This window comes from Aethina tumida, chromosome 1 (genome assembly GCF_024364675.1).
Source record: "Aethina tumida isolate Nest 87 chromosome 1, icAetTumi1.1, whole genome shotgun sequence".
Taxonomy (NCBI): Eukaryota; Metazoa; Arthropoda; class Insecta; order Coleoptera; family Nitidulidae; genus Aethina; species Aethina tumida.
The window spans coordinates 36,265,986-36,291,392 of NC_065435.1; the positions used below are offsets into that span (position 1 = coordinate 36,265,986).

Sequence of the window (25,407 nt, forward strand, 5' to 3'; positions counted from 1 at the left end):
CATCCTCACGAATATTTTTGTTCGTATTTTTATTTTATTTTTGACTTCTACTTCATCTTTTTATTCTGCTATCATGGGTAAGTTGTTTTTTTTTTATTTTTTATTTATTTGTGTTTATTACAGAAAACAACGCATTCCACTTTGTAAATGGTAATGATGATAATAATCTTGAATCTTTAGACATCATTTTCTACGTTATAGCTGAACTTGGCTTGACACCAAACAATGGTAAATTGATTTATAAATATATATAGGAATATGGAACTGTGTCAGAGAGCGGGTGTTGATATTCCCGTAGAGGGTGCTGGGATTCAGGAGTTGCACACATTCCGGCGTGCTTTACCCAACTACAGAATTACAGTATTCAAATACGGTGCTGGTGGACGATAAGTGATTTTTAAAGGACAAAGTGAGGGACCAACTCTTAATTTACTACTTCACAAAGGACACAACAACGCGATTGTATCGTTAACCTCTGCGTTTTCCTGTGATTACCAGTGCGAAGAATGTAATCTTCCCTACAATACACTCGTCAACCATCGCTGCAGTGGAATTTGTCCGTGCTGTCGTGAATCACCACTGTGCGAGGATGAGGAAAAAATAGAGTGTGCGGATTGTCATCGTCACTTCAGGAGCCGGAAGTGTTTGGAAAATCATCTACAGATTAAGAAGACATCCAACGAATGTGGCGACTTGCGAATGTGTGAATAGTGCTCTAAAACGGTCGATGGAAAACGTAAGCATGAGTGTGGTGAAATTTTTTGAAAAGTCTGTAAAAACACCATCCGATATATCAACAGTGTTATATTCAGTCAAACACAAAGGAACCCAGTCTTACCGATTTTTTATTCATTTTTTGCGATTTGGAAACACGACAGGAAACCATCCAGACCGACGGCAGTGCAGTGCATGAAATCACATTGTGTGTATTTAAATTGTCCGCCACACCGGTACAGGTCAAGAACACATAGTAGGAAGAGGACTCAAAGTTGACAGATTTAATGAGGAGCAGCGGAAGGTTTACGAGTTTCAAATTTCACCGAGATTGGAGGAGATAAAATGGATACCATGCGAAATCGTTACGGGGCTACCACCATTAAAACGACTCGACTTTGCAACCTAGGATTTTAAGTTATCGAAAAGTGGGAATGTAACTTCCGCATCTTATTAAAACAGTGTTGTGAAATGCGTGATTTTGTGGAAAACGTGTTGGCAACATCACCATTGAATCCTCGTGATGGTTTTTATGGAGGACGAACCGGAACCACAAATGTAACAAGGATGAGCGCATCAAATGCATCGACGTATACTTGTTGTACCCGTTCGTGTGCAAGTACGGTCGATTTCCTATAGGACACTCTACAATTCATATAGGATCTGCAGCCCGGGACATTGATTTATCCACCGTAGATGGCTTGGTGAAATGTAAAATTTTACCACCCACGTAACTGTACCAACCCGTTCTCCCCGTCAGGATGAAGGGAAAGTTAATGTTCGCCCTTTGCAACAGCTGTAGTGAAAGTTCGCAACAACATGAGTGTTGCCATATGGAGGAAGAGCGGTTGTTCACCGGGACGTGGGTCATTGTAGAAGTACTTAAAGCTTTGGAAAAAGGCTACAGGATAGTGGAAGTGTTTGAAGTGTGGTCTTACGAAACGCGTCAGTACAACCATGCGGCGGGCCAGCTGGGTTTTTTCACAGAAATGATTAATAAATTCATCAAAATTAAACAGGAAGCTGAAAAAGTGAAACTAACACTGGAACGCATCGAAAATAACCCTTCGCCAAACTAATGTTGAATAGGTTCTGGGGAAAGTTTGGACTGTGCGAAAACCAGCCCCAAACAACCATCGTCAACGATCCTCAGGAGTGCTTTGATCTCCTTGCGCATCCGTCGAAGAACAAACTGTTGTAATCAACTACATAAATTACCATTGAATAATTAATATTGTATATGTATGTTTTCTGTTTACTTTAGAAACACGGTTTTTGCACCAATCAACGACTGGGATTCGAAAGCAACAACGAAAGAAAGAACTTTTTCACCTCTTTTTCATGTATCGAAATAACAAAATGTATAATAAATTGTAATATAAATGTACAATAATAAATTGTAATATAAATGTACAATAATAATAATAAATTGTTAACTTATTGATATGTTTTTGTTTTTAATATGTAATAAATCATAATTATAAATTAATTGCATTTTCATTCACTCTTGCGTCTTCCTAAGTTTTTGGCCTGAGGTGGCCCACGACTCATACACTCGTGACGTCACTTCTACGCTTCTGGTCTGAAGTGGCCCACGAACAGGTAAAAATAAACAAATGCGCGCATACGCGTCTTCCTTCGCTTTTGGACTCAAGTGGCCCACGAAAGGTGCGCATGTCATACACTCGTGACGTCACTTCTACGCTTTTGGTCTGAGGTGGCCCACGACTCATACACCCGTGACGTCACTTCTACGCTTTTGGTCTGAAGTGGCCCACGAAAGGTGCGCATATCATACACTCGTGACGTCACACCTACGCTTTTGGTCTGAGGTGGCCCACGACAAGGGTGGCGCTTGCCCACATACCGACAAAGGCTATAAACCATCACAAACAGATGAGTGGCGCGTGCCCACATGCCGACAAAGGCTACAAACCGCCCCAAACAGAGGGGTGGCGCGTGCTCACTTGCCGACAGGGTCGTGACGTCACTCCTACGCTGTTCGTCTCAAGTGCCCCACTGGCGCCGGAGGGGAGGGGGAAGTCGTGACGTCACACCTACGCTGTCTGTCTCAAGTGCCCCATATTCTACTCCGGTTCCAATAGGATTCGGAACCACTCGACCTTTTGCAGGCACACTTGCTGTTTTCCCATTTCATTATCGCTAATTCGGTTATTAAACTCTTTATAGTACGAAAACAAAAATTTAATTCAGTTGTTTCTTGGATTGGTAACCAAGGTTACCAGACAAGTAAACAAATTTTTTCATTTGTCTGAATTTGGTAACTAACTAAATTCAGACAAAAGATGGACACTAAATAAACACAAAAATATCACTACAAATACTTTTGAAAACTGAGGTGTGAGTGTGACGAGAATAATAGTCGATGTTACAAGAACACTGATCGTTTATTATATTATTACAAAGTGTGCTAGAAACGTCAAAGACTAAAAACTAAGAACTAAAAACCCTGCGTAGCATGACGCTTGCGTTAGGGCATCTATACAGAGGGTTCCAAGTATCAATGTGCAATTTCATTCCTTAACAAACACTTTTCCGTAGTTGCTACTCAAATTTGGATAAATGACGATTGTTACCGCTGCCATTGGTAACGACAGAAAGGTCTCTTATTGTTAGCGACTTTTGTCAATTGTTCAAAGTGCAACCAGGGAATATTGTTGATAGTAACAATTTTTGTTTGAGTCGTTCGTCCTTCTTCTTTCTGAATTTAGTTATAATAGTTACCATAATCGAAAGGGAAGAGTTGTTAACGCTAATCCCAAATCTTTATCCCAACCAGCCACCCCCACTCCTGCAAAGTCTTCCAGATCCAAAACTCAGAAACTCGGTCACCCCCAAGGAGGTGATGTCGAAATTGTCTAACTACGATTCACCCCACCAGTTATGATTCATTGTTCAAATTTATGTATATCGAATTGTATTAAAGTATTTTAAACCAAGTACACTAAGAATTAGAAGAGACTTCTCATAGAGAAGAAACTTTTAAATTGGTTTGGGAAAAACCAGCGCTAATGATTAGCCGTCTCAGTTCTCAATTTCGGTTAATATTTTTTGACAGCTCATTGACAATCTTGGCAACTGATCTTTGTGTAATTTCGTTTTGTTTGGTGTTCAATCCTATAATGCTCTTTGGCGAATTACTGAGAGAGGTTATTTCAATTTGCCAAAATATGCGGAAAGTGGGAAGGTCCTAATTATGTGATGTGAATTTATAAGTTTAACAGAATTGAAAAAAAGCAGCTAAAAAAGATGTTTAAGTTTTATGACATTTGTTAGGAATAGCAATGTCTAATTAACAATTCACACACTTTTGTCGATGCATATTCTTCAGACAACAAAAGTTTGTTTTACTTTTGATTAATAAACATATCGCCTTCATTGCTGTTGAAACCTGAATATGTACAAAATATCATTTGATTTCAAAACTGATCTTGAACAATTATTTGATAACTTCTTACAATTTTATCATTGGAAAGACAAAAACAACAAAAGATATAAGTATTTACACTTCGTTAGCTGTTTGTTTCACTTTTTAGCCTTCAATGCAGACACAAATCTAATATTTTTTTTTATATTCAAAAAGTTAATTATAATTTTGTCCAGATTGATGTTTTCAATGAACTCAGAAGTCTTGATTTATCTAGTAATAGAGGTCCTTATGATATTCCTTCTACAGTATTGAATGAATTGTGGATTCTCATTAACAAAGCCTCTAACAATGAAATTTAAAATGTTTTTAAAATCTACTTTATTTCCTAACGTACGTAAAAAATCGTTTGTTATACCTACCTTAAAGGATGGAGGTAGTTTACTTGTTGTTTTCCAAAATTGTCCAAAAAAATCATTTCCAAAATAATTATGCCATAGTTCCAAAATATTATAAATGAGAGTCAACATGAATTTTGCAAATGTAAATCTTCTGCGACCAACCTTCTTATTTATAACCTCTCGACAGTTGGTGCTCTTGAAAATCATTTACAGGTTGATGCTGTTTATACAGACATTTAAAAGGCATTTGATAGAATCTGCTATGATTTATTGTTTGCTAAACTAAATGGGCTGGATTTGAGTAATTTTTCCACTGTAAGTAATCATAACGATTGTAATGTAAAGTGATTAGTTTTTATAAAAAAATTAATCAACACCATATTCGCAAGTTATACTTTAGATAAAAGATATTAATGTAATGTGTTTGAAATTTAAAAATGAGTAATAGATTGGGCGGTAGTTTTTCTAGAAAAGTTGGTTCGGCTCAAGCTACAATGAATTTGGGTAAATGTGAAAGAAAAGCTGGAGCATATCTTGGTGCTTTTGCCCACACATTAAAGTAGCTTTTTACACAAATACTGCTGTAGGATCCCAGGTTCTGCGATGTTTTGTCGTATAAAATAACCTCTTTCCATAATCGGTATCGCGATTATAAGTACAGCAATTAAGAAGAACGAAATACTCTCACATTAGCTGTCAAAATTCCCAGAGTTGTCAAAACGTGCGGACTCCATAGGAACTCGTTAGGAATATTTAAACAATTACAATAATGGCAACTTGATGCCATTATTGTGGAGATGTCGATTACTTGTCCTGAAAGTCACGGAAATCAAATTAGTTGCAGATCTATCGTCGACATACAAAAACTGTCTGTGATTTTGACAGATAATTAACATGTGAAAAGAAATTGTTTTTGTTAACTTTGTTAACTTTATATTTCCATTAGAATAGATTGCTGCTAAGAGAAGTTCCAACTATTATAATTTAGTTTGAATTTGTGATACCGACGACGTGAGGGATGAAATTGAAAACAGGATAACTGGATGTATATACACATAAATAAAATTTTAATTAATTAGTAATTACAAAACTAAACGAACATTTGGGAGTGGGTGTGGGATTGAGTGACATTTTGCGAACTTTCAAGTTTCAATAGCAATGAAGGAATTTTGTTTATCAAATAAAAGAAAATAACATTTATGTTGTTAAGATTACGTTTCTTTGTGACATATGCCAGACGTTAAAATATAAACGAAACATCCAATGTCCAATTAAACCTTATTCGAAATATGTAATTTAGAAAAAAGTTGTCTTCTTTCAAGTAAATTTGATTTGTTTCTTTCATAGTATTAATATTACATCAAATTGTGGTTCAGTTATATTTTTAATATATTTCTATTTGTTTTAATCGAAAGTGTCAACAAATTGACAGGGAAAAGAAATATCGAGATGATTTTTCGATTTGTTATAACAACTTTAATGACAGTGATTCATTTATTTAATGACCACGTTACAAATCACATCTGTGTGTGAAATGATATGGTCAAATGTCACGTGTTGATTACCAGGAAACTTTTGCACAAACAGTCAGGTGAGATTCAATACGATTGTTACTATCTGTGGCTGTACAAAATATTCACAAAATCAAGTAACTAGATGTAAAGACAGCATTTTTATATGGAGAACTTGAACACACCTATTTATGACTTAACAAGAAGGGTTGGATCATGACGAAAACATGGTATGTAAATTGAACAAGTCACTATATGGGTTAAAACAATTCCCTCGCTGCTGGAATGCAAAATTCGACTCTACACCGAAAAGAGTTTTAGTAGTAGTTTTAGTATTTATACGGAACAAATTTTAAACAGATTTGAAATGACTAATGCTAATCCTAATACTGTTCCAGTCGACCCTCACATAAAGCCACAGTGGGAAGACACTACCTCACTTCTGCTGTTCATAATAACACAGCTTGTTCCGTCAAATTTTATTTGGCTACCATCGCAAATAATCTGACTTAGAGACAATAGATTTGTTGCCAGTTTAGGAACACATAATACTTTTGTAAAAAGCACCTTTTTGTTTTGACCTTCATCGTCATAATGGTCCAACCTCACTTGTACTGAACATTGCACAGATTATACTTTGTTGTCTGCGACTCTGATTTTATGTATGACAGGAGCCGTCATATTTTCAAGCATGTTCTTACGTCTTGTCATGTGTGACGATGCACCGGAAGCCACTTGCCATGGGTCATTTTGGCTGGATGTTGCCTCAAACACAACAGCATATGATGAACTACTTGTTTTTTGTTGAACATTCTTGGTCCTGGATTTGCATTTGAGGACTTTTATGACCTTACTTATTACAAGTGTAGCTCCCTTACTTACTTTGTTTCTTGTGGTTGTTCTTGTTGACTGAGAATACTGTTGAGTCACTTTCAGATTGTTTAACATCTTGTGATAGTTTTGATTTCACAGAAATTGAAGTTATCTTCATGCCGGAGCTTTCAATAGCAATAATCATTGGTTGATAGGACTCTGGTAGACCGGAGAGTAGCAATGTAACTAGCCATTCATCGTCAACTGCGAAACCAATGTTTCTGAGCTTGTGAGCAGTACACATAATTTTGCTCACATATTTCTCTACGTTTTGACATACAGTAAGTGAAGTATTATAGAGATCACGCAGCAGCCCATCACAGCGTGTCAACAAAGAGTCATCAAATACTTATGAAAACGTATCCCATACTTCTTTTGCAGTACTACTCTCTTGCATGTGCACGTAATTTATTTAGTCAACTAGTAAATTTATCTTAGTTTTTGCCTTTGTGTCTCGTTTTGTGTCCACAATGACACATGTGGTGGGGTCTATGCAGTTCCACAACTCCTCTTGCTGTAGGTATGTTTTTAGAGCAAATCGCCATGTTACGTAATTATCTCGGCCGGTTAACTTTTCAATTAATGACAATTGATTGTTTGCTGACAATTTAAGAACCCTTATTCCAGATGTTACGAGAAAACACTTTTCAATTGTCGTATTGACGTTTTAGGTTAACTTCATTACTTTTCTCAGTAAGTAAGCCATTCTGGGCTTCCCTGGGCTTTTCTGGCTCCATAACCTGTTAATTTTTCTTAAAAGAATTTATTATTTCAGAAGAAAAACTTATATTTAAGAATTTAGTGTTAAAATTACAACTTAACTGTCTACAGGCGCACAATTCAAATTACAATTTTAACAGTTTATGTGTAGTTTCAGTACACTCCTACAGGTCATCGCAACAGTTACAATTGGATTCCCAAGAGGAAATGAAACATTATTTGTTTTAAGATGTGTTATAATTTTTCATTCTTTATAATAGCCTAATCTACATTGCGCTGTAAATTGAGAAGAATGCTTCAGGTAAACTACTTTTGGTTAACAAGACAGCATTAAATTAACTGAGGAATGCATATTATCGGATTTTGTAAGCTGGGTCAGCTCGTTGGTTAATATTTATGTGATCCCATTTTCCGCACATTTTGGCAGGCTGAAATATCCTCTTTCTGTAATTCGCCAAAGGGCATTTTAGGATCGGACACCAATCAAAACAAAATTACACAAAGATCAGTTGTCAAGATTGTCAGTGAGTTGTCAAAAAATACGAGCCGAAACTGAGACTGAGACGTCTAACCATTAGCGCTACCAAATAATTCCATTCAATTAGAACGTTAAATAATTACTTTAATAACAAGGAGTTTATTTTCTATGAGAAGGCTCTTCTAATTCTTAGGGCACTTGGTCTAAAATACTTTAATACAATTCAATATACATAAATTTCAACACTGAACCATAAATAGTGGGGTGCGTCGTAGTTACACAATTTCGACATCACCTTCTTGGGGGTGACCGAGTTCCAAGAAGTTTTCTGAGTTTTGGAGCTGGGAGACTTTGCAGGAGTAGGGGTGGCTGGTTGGGACAAAGATTTGGGATTAGCGTTAGGAGTAGGGGTACCATCAGTGTTTACCGATAGTATCCCTAGTTTAGACGACAAAGCTGTGTAAGCACTCTTTCACTCTCTGTATCTCACCTTCTAGTTCCAAAATTTTATTCATAAGGAAATCGGGTACCTCTGGAAACGTCAGCAGACTTTTGGGGTTTATTGAGTTTTTCACTTAGCTTTTCTTTTTTCCGGACCCTACACATAGTTTATTGGTTTAGTAACCGAGGTTACAAGCCAAATTAACAACTCTTCTCTTTCGATTATGGTAACTTTCATAACTAAATTCAGACAGAAGAAGGACGAACAACTCAAACAAAAATTTTTACTATCAACAATATTCCCTGGTTGCTACATTGCCCACACTTTGAATAATTGACAAAAGTCGCTAACAATAAGAGACTTTTCTGTAGTTATCAATGGCAGAGGTAACGATCGTCATTTAACCAAGTTTCGGTAGCAACTGCGGAAAAGTGTTGGTAGTGACATTTTCGTTTTTATTTAGTGACCCTATTAAAGTTCCTATTAAAAGTGAAATAAGAAAAGGAAAAGGAGGCTCAAATCCAGGTTCTATTGGCAGAAAGGAAGGCGGTACCACATCCAACGACATAGCTAGTTATTGTAAAGCCTCAGTTTTGATCGGTTACCTTAGAGTACATTAGAGTACCAATTAATTCTCTGTATCGTGTGGGGTCTTTGAATGGTTTTAAATCTCTGTTAAATTATGAGTGGCAGTCATACAGTGTTTCAATTGGATTGCAATCTACCATTCTGAATTTCTCTGAAATATATTTTTTTTGTTTAAGTGTTACTCCTTTCTTACTTTGGTTAATTTCTATTCTAAAGAAAAACCTAGCAATCTTTGATCTTCAATTTCTCAGCTAATTCTCTCTTAATTTCATTACCAGTTTGATTTTCGACAGTTCTTTTGTACTCCTTAAATTTTTCAAAAACTTCTCTCTTTGACTTAAGGAAAAAACCTGACACCACCTATTATATTCGTCTATTAATGTAAGAAGATATCTTGATCCACCGCTGAATCTGACTCGCATTGGTCCGCAGATATCTGAATGAACAATATTCAGTAACTGCTTACTTCTTCCTTCTCTATCAGTAAAGGGTTTCCTTGCTTGCTTACCTCGTTGACATTGTCACACCACATGGGTAATTTATCATTATCCAATTTATTACCGTGTACCAGTCGCTTTCTGTACAAATCCTGTACGCCTTTATAATGTAGGTACTCTAGTTGTCTATGCCACAGGACCAATTTGTTTGAATTTCTATGCATTATTCACTTGTAGACATTTGAATTTCGTTGTATATAAACATATTACAATATTTTTCATAAAATCAAGTAGCCCAAAAAGTTTTCTTTATTTGTTTACAACAAAACTCTAATCAGTTCAGACTTTTATTTCATAAGAAACACATCTTTCTGAAGTTGCTCCTACGCTTCAATTCAAAATTAATAGTTAAATATTCTCTCTTTATTAATGAGGTTCTTCCTCATTGAGAATTGTAATTAGCAGAAATACTTATGTACAGTAGTGCTAGAAATGAAACCGATCTTACCAAACTGTTATTTTTAGGGAATAGTTTTGGCTAAATTCATTATTTATATTTACAGGAATTCCCAACTAAACACAGAATAAAGGCTCCATAAAATAACACATTGATTTGTTTTCAGAATAAATTATGATTATTTTTTTATTGGAGCAAAGAGGGGGAAATCTACAAGACGTAGTGCCGGACTTTACCGACTAAAAACCCCTCTCCGGGCAATGATCTGAAGATCATGACCTAAGAGTAGTTAACCATAAAGGTTTAGGAAAATAGAAGGGAAAACTAAAGAGGTACGTAACAATCGCTACATGGTAAAGAAAAGATGTTCAAAAGAGACGCAGAGGTCTAGACAGCCAAGAGACAAAGTCTCTTGTATCTGTCGGATTCACAGGGTTGGATATCATGCAAACATGCAATCTCCGGATTAGAGTGTTGAAAGATAGATCTCCGGAGGTTGAGGGCATGCTATTTTCTCTGAGGCTATGAAATATGAAAAAATATGCAGGAAATCCGAAAAAAGGTCAAGAAAAAGTCACAATAAAGGAGAAAACAGCAATACCAAGAAACCGTCTTCAAAAGTTCTATCAAAAAGGCTGAGGACAGGAATGTTCCCATTGGAGTTCCACATATCTGTCTATGTATAAAGAAGGTACTTTCAATTTACGGAAAGTTTTCCATAGTATGGGCATACGTTTCAACTCAAATATCATCTGAGAATTAAGCATGTTTATAGTAATTATAATATTAGAATTGTGCCGTAGTAGTTTTTACTTATATTTTAATCTGTAATTTATGACGGAAAATGTGATTCATAAATAATTATATTGTGTATATCTGTATATTTTTCCACTGAATAATTGGATGTTGAAAAAATCGGCAATGTGTCTAAACCATTTTATAACACCAAACTAATATTAAAATATCGACATAAGTTAAACAAAGTAGTTTTATTTGTAAAGTTATGTTATATTTAAATATTTGGGAATCTCATTTATGGTCATCCACTGTAGGTTGAAATACAAGGATGAGATTGATTCGAAACAGTTCTACCATCAAAAATATTATAACAAATTGAAAAATCATCACGGTATTCCTTTGCTCTGTCAATTTGCTGAGACAGTGGATTAAAACGAATTATAAGAAAAGATATAACTGAACCACAATTGGGTGTTATATTAATACAATGTAAGAATCAAATCAAATATGCTTGAGAGAAGACAACTTTTTTATAAATTACATAGTTCTGACATATGCCATAAAGAAACGTAATTTGACATGTTATTTTATTTTTTGACAAACAATTCGTTGCTATTGATACTTGTTTGCAAAATGTCACTCAATCACACACTCACTCGTTTTATTTTTTAATTACAAATTAATTAAAATTTTATTTGTTTTCAATTCTATTCCTCACCTTATAGTAGTTGAAACTTCTCTTAGCAGCAATCTATTCTAATGGAAATATAAAATTAACAAAGTTAACAAAAACAATTTCGTTTCACATATTAATTACCTGTCGAAAATAAATGTCGACGAGAGATCTGCAACTGATTTGATTTCAGTGACTTGCAGGGCTCGTAATCTAAACCTTCAGATGGTAAATTGCTATTTTTGTAACTGTTTAAATATTTCACCTTTTTAAATCAACAGTAAATTCACGTAGTTGATTCTTTCAGCTTGAATAAGTGAGCGACAGATTTCAACTATGCACTGAATTTTTCTCCTTCACCTTTAATTATCACCCTCAAACAACACTAATATACCAATCTTTCCATATTTGATAATTTTATGTCGTAAATTATTTAGATTCTTCATGTCTGGATGACAAGTTCAAATAATGTTAACACAATTTATAAACCAAATCATGAAATAGTGATTTCTATTTCACAATTTTCTGGGGAAATAAAGATTTGAAATCTTTGTTGGGTTGAAATTTATAATTAATAGATTTATCTGTTGCAGTTTTGTTAAAACTTTCATCTACTTTAGTGCATATATATTTTTAGTGTTTCCATATTTTCTTGGGAGTAGGCATGTTTTGACAAAACACTGACAACATCATCGAGAACTAAAGTTGTAGTATTTTCGTTCTGCTTATTCGGTTATCATATAATCGCGATACCGATCATGGAAAGAAGTAATTATATACAATCAAACATCGCGGAGCCTTGTATCCTATTAAGCAGTATTCTTTTAAAATATCTGTAATAAGGTATATCATAATGGAAAAGAAAGTTTATGCTCTTATAGACATTCAAGAAGTGAGACACAATTTATTTGCTTTACCTGTATGCTCCATACTTGCTTCAAAAATATGTTAAAATCGTGGTAGTAACTCTCCATATGCGTTGGGATGTAGATGGAGTTCTTAGATACTTTATTTAAATTTGCATTCTGTAAAAAGAAATAATTTTTGAGGGTATTGCAAAAATTATCTTCAAAAATTGATTGAATAAATCATATTGTAGAAGAGAATGAAAAACACAGTGACCAAAGATTTCTTTGAAAGAAGGAAAATAACGGAGCGATTTTTAATTAGGGAAGTCTCAATTTGATTATACGGCGTTGTAGTGCGTTGATTCAGTCAACCAAAGGGGCGGTATATATAACACGATATTTTACACTAAATACTCTCTGTACTCTGTAATATTGTATAACTTTGGTTAACTTTTGATATATATACAAATCGGGATTTTTTTTTACAGTTTCTAAGACATTTTGGTGTTTTGTTAATATATCTTATCTCCTAACTTTATTTAAGTGAACTTTAAATATAATTGGTAATATTTTGATTCAGCAAAATAAAAGCCCACGGGAAATTTTCATGTGGCTTGATTTCCGAGAATTTCATGATTAATTAACACTATTTGAAATCAGAGCTCTGAAATAGATATATTTCGTTATTAATGTAATTGTTACAATATTCCGCCTTGATTAACTGCAATAAATTCTGTATCTAAGGGAATCCAAATTTAAAAAAACAATAGAACACTTGTTGTAACCTAGCATCTGTAATTTACAACTGTTCCCAAAACTTAATTTAAAATATTAACAATTTCAACATTCAAGAGATGCTGTGAAACTTTAGAACAGTAGGTGTCTCACCATTCAAAAAATCAACAACAACACACGCGCCATTAATTTATTTCAGATGTAATTCATAAGGAATAACACATAATTTCTAAGGAAAGTCAAATTTGATGATTAACATCAGTGGATCAAATTTAAATGGAAAATGTGTGTGGTTTAAATTAACGGTTAAGACTTGAATAATACTATTTGGAGTAAATAATTAAATTATTTATTAACAATTTTTTAAAACGAGAGAATAAGTTCTTGAGAACTCTGGTTCTGTACGTGTGTTTAGACAACTAACTGTCAACTGATGTTGGAGATTTTGCTTGTTGGACGATTTTATAATGGCCTTACCAAGTACACAAAGTTGTTCTTCTAAATTGTCGAGATATTCTGAACACAGGATCCTATAATAATAATCGAGGAGCTATTTTCCTGTCACAGTTAACTGTGTAGCATTCTGCTGATATAATTTAATTTACAATGCGAAAAAATATCTTATTCTTGAAAATAAATCTTACGCTATAACAGAGTCAAGAATTGAGACGCAATTTACTTGGAAAATCATTTATTTAGAATACCGATCAGACATGTAGTAGATGTTAAGATTCTGCATATAGCATATAGATAAACCAAGTAAATTGTGTGTCACCTCTTGAATTTTTATCTTTCTTTTCAGTTATGTTATACCTTATTGCACGGTAAAGTAGTTTTTTTAGAAAAATACTACTTAAAATGATCCCAGGTTCCTATAATCGCGATTATAAGATTAGCAACTAATTAGAATGAAAATACCCCAACATGCCCAAGTAGACTAATTTGTCAGCAAGTTGTCAAAACGTGCGTAGCGGTTACGAGCTCTCAAGAAAACGTGGAGACACTTAAAATATATATGCACTAAAGTAGATGAAAATTTCATCAAAATTACAAATGAGCTATTAGGTCATGATCTTCGGATCATTGCCCGGAGAGGGGTTTTTAGTCGGTAAAGTCCGGCACTACGTCTTGTAGATTTCCCCCTCTTTGCTCCAATAAAAAAATTATCATAATTTATTCTGAAAACAAATCAATGTGTTATTTTATGGAGCCTTATTCTGTGTTTAGTTGGGAATTCCTGTAAATATAAATAATGAATTTAGCCAAAACTATTCCCTAAAAATAACAGTTTGGTAAGATCGGTTTCATTTCTAGCACTACTGTACATAAGTATTTCTGCTAATTACAATTCTCAATGAGGAAGAACCTCATTAATAAAGAGAGAATATTTAACTATTAATTTTGAATTGAAGCGTAGGAGCAACTTCAGAAAGATGTGTTTCTTATGAAATAAAAGTCTGAACTGATTAGAGTTTTGTTGTAAACAAATAAAGAAAACTTTTTGGGCTACTTGATTTTATGAAAAATATTGTAATATGTTTATATACAACGAAATTCAAATGTCTACAAGTGAATAATGCATAGAAATTCAAACAAAATGGTCCTGTGGCATAGACAACTAGAGTACCTACATTATAAAAGCGTACAGGATTTGTACAGAAAGCGACTGGTACACGGTAATAAATTGGATAATGATAAATTACCCATGTGGTGTGACAATGTCAACGAGGTAAGCAAGCAAGGAAACCCTTTACTGATAGAGAAGGAAGAAGTAAGCAGTTACTGAATATTGTTCATTCAGATATCTGCGGACCAATGCGAGTCAGATTCAGCGGTGGATCAAGATATCTTCTTACATTAATAGACGAATATAATAGGTGGTGCCAGGTTTTTTCCTTAAGTCAAAGAGAGAAGTTTTTGAAAAATTTAAGGAGTACAAAAGAACTGTCGAAAATCAAACTGGTAATGAAATTAAGAGAGAATTAGCTGAGAAATTGAAGATCAAAGATTGCTAGGTTTTTCTTTAGAATAGAAATTAACCAAAGTAAGAAAGGAGTAACACTTAAACAAAAAAAATATATTTCAGAGAAATTCAGAATGGTAGATTGCAATCCAATTAAAACACTGTATGACTGCCACTCATAATTTAACAGAGATTTAAAACCATTCAAAGACCCCACACGATACAGAGAATTAATTGGTACTCTAATGTACTCTAAGGTAACCGATCAAAACTGAGGCTTTACAATAACTAGCTATGTCGTTGGATGTGGTACCGCCTTCCTTTCTGCCAATAGAACCTGGATTTGAGCCTCCTTTTCCTTTTCTTATTTCACTTTTAATAGGAACTTTAATAGGGTCACTAAATAAAAACGAAAATGTCACTATCAACACTTTTCCGCAGTTGCTACCGAAACTTGGTTAAATGACGATCGTTACCTCTGCCATTGATAACTACAGAAAAGTCTCTTATTGTTAGCGACTTTTGTCAATTATTCAAAGTGTGGGCAATGTAGCAACCAGGGAATATTGTTGATAGTAACAATTTTTGTTTGAGTTGTTCGTCCTTCTTCTGTCTGAATTTAGTTATGAAAGTTACCATAATCGAAAGAGAAGAGTTGTTAATTTGGCTTGTAACCTCGGTTACTAAACCAATAAACTATGTGTAGGGTCCGGAAAAAAGAAAAGCTAAGTGAAAAACTCAATAAACCCCAAAAGTCTGCTGACGTTTCCAGAGGTACCCGATTTCCTTATGAATAAAATTTTGGAACTAGAAGGTGAGATACAGAGAGTGAAAGAGTGCTTACACAGCTTTGTCGTCTAAACTAGGGATACTATCGGTAAACACTGATGGTACCCCTACTCCTAACGCTAATCCCAAATCTTTGTCCCAACTAGCCACCCCTACTCCTGCAAAGTCTCCCAGCTCCAAAACTCAGAAAACTTCTTGGAACTCGGTCACCCCCAAGGAGGTGATGTCGAAATTGTGTAACTACGACGCACCCCACTATTTATGGTTCAGTGTTGAAATTTATGTATATTGAATTGTATTAAAGTATTTTAGACCAAGTGCCCTAAGAATTAGAAGAGCCTTCTCATAGAAAATAAACTCCTTGTTATTAAAGTAATTATTTAACGTTCTAATTGAATGGAATTATTTGGTAGCGCTAATGGTTAGACGTCTCAGTCTCAGTTTCGGCTCGTATTTTTTGACAACTCACTGACAATCTTGACAACTGATCTTTGTGTAATTTTGTTTTGATTGGTGTCCGATCCTATAATGCCCTTTGGCGAATTACAGAAAGAGGATATTTCAGCCTGCCAAAATGTGCGGAAAATGGGATCACATAAATATTAACCAACGAGCTGACCCAGCTTACAAAATCCGAGAATATGCATTCCTCAGTTAATTTAATGCTGTCTTGTTAACCAAAAGTAGTTTACCTGAAGCATTCTTCTCAATTTACAGCGCAATGTAGATTAGGCTATTATAAAGAATGAAAAATTATAACACATCTTAAAACAAATAATGTTTCATTTCCTCTTGGGAATCCAATTGTAACTGTTGCGATGACCTGTAGGAGTGTACTGAAACTACACATAAACTGTTAAAATTGTAATTTGAATTGTGCGCCTGTAGACAGTTAAGTTGTAATTTTAACACTAAATTCTTAAATATAAGTTTTTCTTCTGAAATAATAAATTCTTTTAAGAAAAATTAACAGGTTATGGAGCCAGAAAAGCCCAGGGAAGCCCAGAATGGCTTACTTACTGAGAAAAGTAATGAAGTTAACCTAAAACGTCAATACGACAATTGAAAAGTGTTTTCTCGTAACATCTGGAATAAGGGTTCTTAAATTGTCAGCAAACAATCAATTGTCATTAATTGAAAAGTTAACCGGCCGAGATAATTACGTAACATGGCGATTTGCTCTAAAAACATTCCTACAGCAAGAGGAGTTGTGGAACTGCATAGACCCCACCACATGTGTCATTGTGGACACAAAACGAGACACAAAGGCAAAAACTAAGATAAATTTACTAGTTGACTAAATAAATTACGTGCACATGCAAGAGAGCAGTACTGCAAAAGAAGTATGGGATACGTTTTCATAAGTATTTGATGACTCTTTGTTGACACGCTGTGATGGGCTGCTGCGTGATCTCTATAATACTTCACTTACTGTATGTCAAAACGTAGAGAAATATGTGAGCAAAATTATGTGTACTGCTCACAAGCTCAGAAACATTGGTTTCGCAGTTGACGATGAATGGCTAGTTACATTGCTACTCTCCGGTCTACCAGAGTCCTATCAACCAATGATTATTGCTATTGAAAGCTCCGGCATGAAGATAACTTCAATTTCTGTGAAATCAAAACTATCACAAGATGTTAAACAATCTGAAAGTGACTCAACAGTATTCTCAGTCAACAAGAACAACCACAAGAAACAAAGTAAGTAAGGGAGCTACACTTGTAATAAGTAAGGTCATAAAAGTCCTCAAATGCAAATCCAGGACCAAGAATGTTCAACAAAAAACAAGTAGTTCATCATATGCTGTTGTGTTTGAGGCAACATCCAGCCAAAATGACCCATGGCAAGTGGCTTCCGGTGCATCGTCACACATGACAAGACGTAAGAACATGCTTGAAAATATGACGGCTCCTGTCATACATAAAATCAGAGTCGCAGACAACAAAGTATAATCTGTGCAATGTTCAGTACAAGTGAGGTTGGACCATTATGACGATGAAGGTCAAAACAAAAAGGTGCTTTTTACAAAAGTATTATGTGTTCCTAAACTGGCAACAAATCTATTGTCTCTAAGTCAGATTCTTTGCGATGGTAGCCAAATAAAATTTGACGGAACAAGCTGTGTTATTATGAACAGCAGAAGTGAGGTAGTATCTTCCCACTGTGGCTTTATGTGAGGGTCGACTGGAACAGTATTAGGATTAGCATTAGTCATTTCAAATCTGTTTAAAATTTGTTCCGTATAAATACTAAAACTACTACTAAAACTCTTTTCGGTGTAGAGTCGAATTTTGCATTCCAGCAGCGAGGGAATTGTTTTAACCCATATAGTGACTTGTTCAATTTACATACCATGTTTTCGTCATGATCCAACCCTTCTTGTTAAGTCATAAATAGGTGTCTTCAAGTTCTTCATATAAAAATGCTGTCTTTACGTCTAGTTACTTGATTTTGTGAATATTTTGTACAGCCACAGATAGTAACAATCATATTGAATCTCACCTGACTGTTTGTGCAAAAGTTTCCTGGTAATCAACACGTGACATTTGACCATATCATTTCACACGCAGATGTGATTTGTAACGTGGTCATTAAATAAATGAATCACTGTCATTAAAGTTATTATAACAAATCGAAAAATCATCTCGATATTTCTTTTCTCTGTCAATTTGTTGACACTTTCGATTAAAACAAATAGAAATATATTAAAAATATAACTGAACCACAATTTGATGTAATATTAATACTATGAAAGAAACAAATCAAATTTACTTGAAAGAAGACAACTTTTTTCTAAATTACATATTTCGAATAAGGTTTAATTGGACATTGGATGTTTCGTTTATATTTTAACGTCTGGCATATGTACAAAGAAACGTAATCTTAACAACATAAATGTTATTTTCTTTTATTTGATAAACAAAATTCCTTCATTGCTATTGAAACTTGTAAGTTCGCAAAATGTCACTCAATCCCACACCCACTCCCAAATGTTCGTTTAGTTTTGTAATTACTAATTAATTAAAATTTTATTTATGTGTATATACATCCAGTTATCCTGTTTTCAATTTCATCCCTCACGTCGTCGGTATCACATATTCAAACTAAATTATAATAGTTGGAACTTCTCTTAGCAGCAATCTATTCTAATGGAAATATAAAGTTAACAAAGTTAACAAAAACAATTTCTTTTCACATGTTAATTATCTGTCAGAATCACAGACAGTTTTTGTATGTCGACGATAGATCTGCAACTAATTTGATTTCCGTGACTTTCAGGACAAGTAATCGACATCTCCACAATAATGGCATCAAGTTGCCATTATTGTAATTGTTTAAATATTCCTAACGAGTTCCTATGGAGTCCGCACGTTTTGACAACTCTGGGAATTTTGACAGCTAATGTGAGAGTATTTCGTTCTTCTTAATTGCTGTACTTATAATCGCGATACCGATTATGGAAAGAGGTTATTTTATACGACAAAACATCGCAGAACCTGGGATCCTACAGCAGTATTTGTGTAAAAAGCTACTTTAATGTGTGGGCAAAAGCACCAAGATATGCTCCAGCTTTTCTTTCACATTTACCCAAATTCATTGTAGCTTGAGCCGAACCAACTTTTCTAGAAAAACTACCGCCCAATCTATTACTCATTTTTAAATTTCAAACACATTACATTAATATCTTTTATCTAAAGTATAACTTGCGAATATGGTGTTGATTAATTTTTTTATAAAAACTAATCACTTTACATTACAATCGTTATGATTATTTACAGTGGAAAAATTACTCAAATCCAGCCCATTTAGTTTAGCAAACAATAAATCATAGCAGATTCTATCAAATGCCTTTTAAATGTCTGTATAAACAGCATCAACCTGTAAATGATTTTCAAGAGCACCAACTGTCGAGAGGTTATAAATAAGAAGGTTGGTCGCAGAAGATTTACATTTGCAAAATTCATGTTGACTCTCATTTATAATATTTTGGAACTATGGCATAATTATTTTGGAAATGATTTTTTTGGACAATTTTGGAAAACAACAAGTAAACTACCTCCATCCTTTAAGGTAGGTATAACAAACGATTTTTTACGTACGTTAGGAAATAAAGTAGATTTTAAAAACATTTTAAATTTCATTGTTAGAGGCTTTGTTAATGAGAATCCACAATTCATTCAAAACTGTAGAAGGAATATCATAAGGACCTCTATTACTAGATAAATCAAGACTTCTGAGTTCATTGAAAACATCAATCTGGACAAAATTATAATTAACTTTTTGAATATAAACAAAAATATTAGATTTGTGTCTGCATTGAAGGCTAAAAAGTGAAACAAACAGCTAACGAAGTGTAAATACTTACTTGTTTTGTTGTTTTTGTCTTTCCAATGACGAAACTGTAAGAAGTTATCAAATAATTGTTCAAGATCAGTTTTGAAATCAAATGATATTTTGTACATATTCAGGTTTCAACAGCAATGAAGGCGATATATTTATTAATCAAAAGTAAAACAAACTTTTGTTGTCTGAAGAATATGCATCGACAAAAGTGTGTGAATTGTTAATTAGACATTGCTATTCCTAACAAATGTCATAAAACTTAAACATCTTTTTTAGCTGCTTTTTTTCAATTCTGTTAAACTTATAAATTCACATCACATAATTAGGACCTTCCCACTTTCCGCATATTTTGGCAAATTGAAATAACCTCTCTCAGTAATTCGCCAAAGAGCATTATAGGATTGAACACCAAACAAAACGAAATTACACAAAGATCAGTTGCCAAGATTGTCAATGTGCTGTCAAAAAATATTAACCGAAATTGAGAACTGAGACGGCTAATCATTAGCGCTGGTTTTTCCCAAACCAATTTAAAAGTTTCTTCTCTATGAGAAGTCTCTTCTAATTCTTAGTGTACTTGGTTTAAAATACTTTAATACAATTCGATATACATAAATTTGAACAATGAATCATAACTGGTGGGGTGAATCGTAGTTAGACAATTTCGACATCACCTCCTTGGGGGTGACCGAGTTCCTGAGTTTTGGATCTGGAAGACTTTGCAGGAGTGTGGGTGGCTGGTTGGGATAAAGATTTGAGATTAGCGTTAACAACTCTTCCCTTTCGATTATGGTAACTATTATAACTAAATTCAGACAGAAGAAGAACGAACGACTCAAACAAAAATTGTTACTATCAACAATATTCCCTGGTTGCACTTTGAACAATTGACAAAAGTCGCTAACAATAAGAGACCTTTCTGTCGTTACCAATGGCAGCGGTAACAATCGTCATTTATCCAAATTTGAGTAGCAACTACGGAAAAGTGTTTGTTAAGGAATGAAATTGCACATTGATACTTGGAACCCTCTGTATAGATGCCCTAACGCAAGCGTCATGCTACGCAGGGTTTTTAGTTCTTAGTTTTTAGTCTTTGACGTTTCTAGCACACTTTGTAATAATATAATAAACGATCAGTGTTCTTGTAACATCGACTATTATTCTCGTCACACTCACACCTCAGTTTTCAAAAGTATTTGTAGTGATATTTTTGTGTTTATTTAGTGTCCATCTTTTGTCTGAATTTAGTTAGTTACCAAATTCAGACAAATGAAAAAATTTGTTTACTTGTCTGGTAACCTAGGTTACCAATCCAAGAAACAACTGAATTAAATTTTTGTTTTCGTACTATAAAGAGTTTAATAACCGAATTAGCGATAATGAAATGGGAAAACAGCAAGTGTGCCTGCAAAAGGTCGAGTGGTTCCGAATCCTATTGGAACCGGACGGCACATCGCCAGTCCCGTTCCACAAGAAGTTCCTACTAAGAGACAAAAACCGTGAAAGAAGGAAAGGAAAAGGCGGTTCAAATCCAGGTTCTATTGGCAGAAAGAAAGGTCACCCGCCCGGTAAACCCTGAGCACGACTCCGTTCCAAGTTCCGAAAGAGTTAACTATCTAAAGTAAGTAACAACAGCAAAATTCGGCAAAGCGCCTCACCGACATCAGACCCCCAAATGGAGTTAGACATAACGTTAATATGAACAATAAAATAGAATAAAGTGTGTTAAAAAACAATAACAATTGACAAATGAAGGCGACCGAGGTAACCTTGGTGATCAAGAAACAGTGAGAGTCAGTTTGAGAGAAACAGCTCAAGAGCTCAGTAGTAGCCGTCTTTTTTGTTGATTCATCCTTTGTATTTCAATTATTTGATTGAATAAATTACTGCAATTTCTTGCATATTCTCTGAGGTTATGGGCCCAGTGCGTGCAGGATAAAGTTATACAATTGAGGTTGAAAGTCAATTGTGGTGAAGGCAACAGACAAAGATGGCGAACGTTACTGTAAATAACATTCTAAAAATTCAACAATTCGATGGCACGAATTTTAGCAATTGGAAATATCGTGTGGGAATTTTGCTTGATGAAATGGAGTTGACAAGATTCATCGAGGAATCGTTGGAGGTCATTCTTACAGCGGAAAAAGATGTGACAAAACATCCTACGATTAAGTTGAATGAAAGAAAATGTGTTTCGATATTAGTACAGTCAGTTCATGATAGCCAACTTGAGTATGTTCGCGAAAAAGCTCGGGCAAAGGACATGTTCGACACATTATGCACGATTTTCGAAAGGAAAAGTGTGGCGTCGCAAGTTTTATTACGAAAACAATTGCTGACAATGAAATATAATGAGTCGGATGATATGATAAGTTACCTTTTGCAATTTGATAAGAGAATTCGAGAGTTAAAGTCAACGGGAGCTAAAATGGAAGAGCTTGATGTGGTTGTACATTTGTTGATTACTATGCCAAGAGGTTATGATAACCTAGTGACACCATCGGAAACGATGGATCAATCAAAGTTAACTGTAGAATTTGTTAAAACGCGGTTAATGGATGAGTACAATAAGCGGACTGGTGTAAATGGTTCAAGTAAATCAATTGAGCCTGGAGCAATGTTTGCTGGGAATAAGACAATTATATGTCATTTGTGTAAAAAACATGGACACAAATAGGCTCAATGTTTTCGCAATAAAAACAAAAAAGAGAGGTCAAATAGAGAAAGCGCAAACAGAGCAAGCGGTTCATCGATGTATGCAATTGCTGAAGATGGTACCAAAGAGAATTTGGCAGAATCGAAGGCATTTAACGCTCAATTGCAGCAGAATAGCGGTAATTACGCGGAAATAAAATTTGTTTTAGATTCTGGAGCGACTCAGCATATGGTGAATCAGAAGATGTTCTTCGATAAATTTGGAACCAATTGACGAAATAAGCATTTCGGTTGCCAAGAAAAATCAAAGCATTGTTGCAAAGCAACGTGGTGACATTCTCGTTAAAACATTTCACCATGGTGACACATCGGTAAAAACAATGGAGGACGTTCTATTCGTGAATGATTTCGAGTTTATGTAATTAAATTAACTTTATAAAATTGGAATATCAAGTGACACATAATTATGAAATTTAAAATCAAAGAAGCATGAACCATTGTATATTATAATGTATTTATATATAATAGTATACAATAATAAAATAAAAGCAATATTAATTCTAGAAAATGCCGAAAACGCGTAGATTTGCTTCTTGGACTAAGAGACGTGGAAAAAAATCAAAAGTTCAAGTAAATGTACAAAGAAAAAGGGAAGTAGAGAAAATAGGATCATATATTGTGGATAAACTTTTAGAACGAGTTGAGAATTATAAAGAATCTACCCAATGTTCCCGATATATTTTAAATGAGATACTAGATAATATTTTCAATTCACGTCCAAACGAAGAAGCTCTTAGTCCATGTGGTACAACAACCCCGTTACGTTCTGTTAGAACTAAGTCTAATTTAACCCCATGCAAAAGTGAAAGAAAAACGTTTTTAGAAATAAATGAAGAATATGAACGTTTTTATTCAAATTGGCAAAATTCATCTTTTTTGGAAACCATATCTGACGGCGACGACTTAATTAGTATTATTTTAGAATTGAAAATTTTCCTTTGGATATAGAAGTTGTTCCTGAAATCAATTCATTGACAGGTTATCGAATTGTAGATATCAGATACTTCCTAAATATAACAACTAAAATTCAAGTACAACACAACAAGAGGTGCACTGGTGGACAATTAGTTTATCTAAAAGAAGTGCGATGTGGGTTAAGAAGCACATTTATTTTAAAATGCAACATTTGTGACAAAGAAGTATCAGTTTCAACAGAAAATCCGAAAACAAGGTCCAAAATTAATAGAGCAGCTGAATGGGGAACATTTTCAGTAGGAAGCACCTACTCACATTTAATGGAATTATTGAAAGTAATGGATATTCCATGTTTATCTAAAAATTTGTATTATAAAATTCAAAATGAATTGGATCAGGTGTGTTATAGTACCATTACTGAAATTTTTATTGTTTTTATACATGAAATATTATAGGTATGGAAAGAATCATTATGGCTTGCTTTGGAAGAAGCTGGAAAATTAGAACGTGAAGCTGCAATTAAGGAAGGACATGTAGATTCACATGGCATTCCATATATAACTGATGGATATTTAGATTGAGGATGGTCTAAACGAAGCTATGGACATACGTATAATGCAAATTCTGGAGCTGTAAGTTTATAATATATTCGGATATGTAACAAATAACATTTTATGTTATAATTTGTAGGCTGTTATAATAGGGAAAACAACAGGAAAAGTATTATTCGTAGGTATAAGGAATAAATATTGTTGTATTTGCGCTAGAGCCGAAAACAATAATGAAGCTGCTAAAACACATATTTGTTTTAAAAATTGGTCCGGTTCATCATCTTCAATGAAACAGGATATAATAGTAGAGGGATTTAATAACAGCATAGAAATGCATGGGTTGAAATACTTAAAATTTATTGCAGATGGTGATTCCTCAGTTTTTAAAAATATTAAAGAAAAGGTACCATATAGACACGAGGTAAACTTGTAATATAAAATAATAGATAAGTTTTACAAATATTTACACAATACTTTTTAGGTTGTTAAAATTGAATGCATGAACCATGTATTAAAAAATTTCAGTAAAAACCTTTACAAAATTAAAAAAGATACTCAAGGGGTCCCTGTTGACGCCAGAAAGATGTTAAAAAGCGATACTATTAATGAACTAAATAAATCAGTTCAATCTGCAATTTACGCAAATACGCAGGATCCAGAAAATCTAAGAGCCGATATTAGAAATACAATATATCACGTTTATGGTAATCACAGTGCTTGCAAACAGTATTTGTGCACCAATACTGGAGACGTTTCTAATGATCGAACAACTCAACTTATATCTTCTGGCCTGCATCACCATCTTTTTGGTGCTATTGAGCAATTATTAATGAAGGCTGATTTTCTTCTTGATAAAGAAACCAACAATAAAGCAGAAATTTTTATGAATATAATGGCTCGTTTCAATATGGGAAAAAGATTGAACTTGATTCAAAGAAATTCATTTCAAATACGAGCTCATTTAAGCGTCCTCTCTTACAATTATGGTTCAGATTGGCATACAAAACCTTGGAAATCATATTTTAATGAAAGTCCGTGTAAAAATCTAAAAAAATTTATAAGTGCTCAGGGTAATGAAAAAGAGCGGAAGCGCAAAAATCCTTATGATAGGGAATCTGTAAAA

General features: G+C 34.2%; 1 pseudogene; it reads left to right on the plus strand.

Moving 5' to 3' along the window:
• Positions 1-1,475: 1,475 nt before the first annotated feature.
• LOC126265294 (uncharacterized) lies at positions 1,476-24,952 on the plus strand (annotated as a pseudogene).
• Positions 24,953-25,407: the final 455 nt, after the last annotated feature.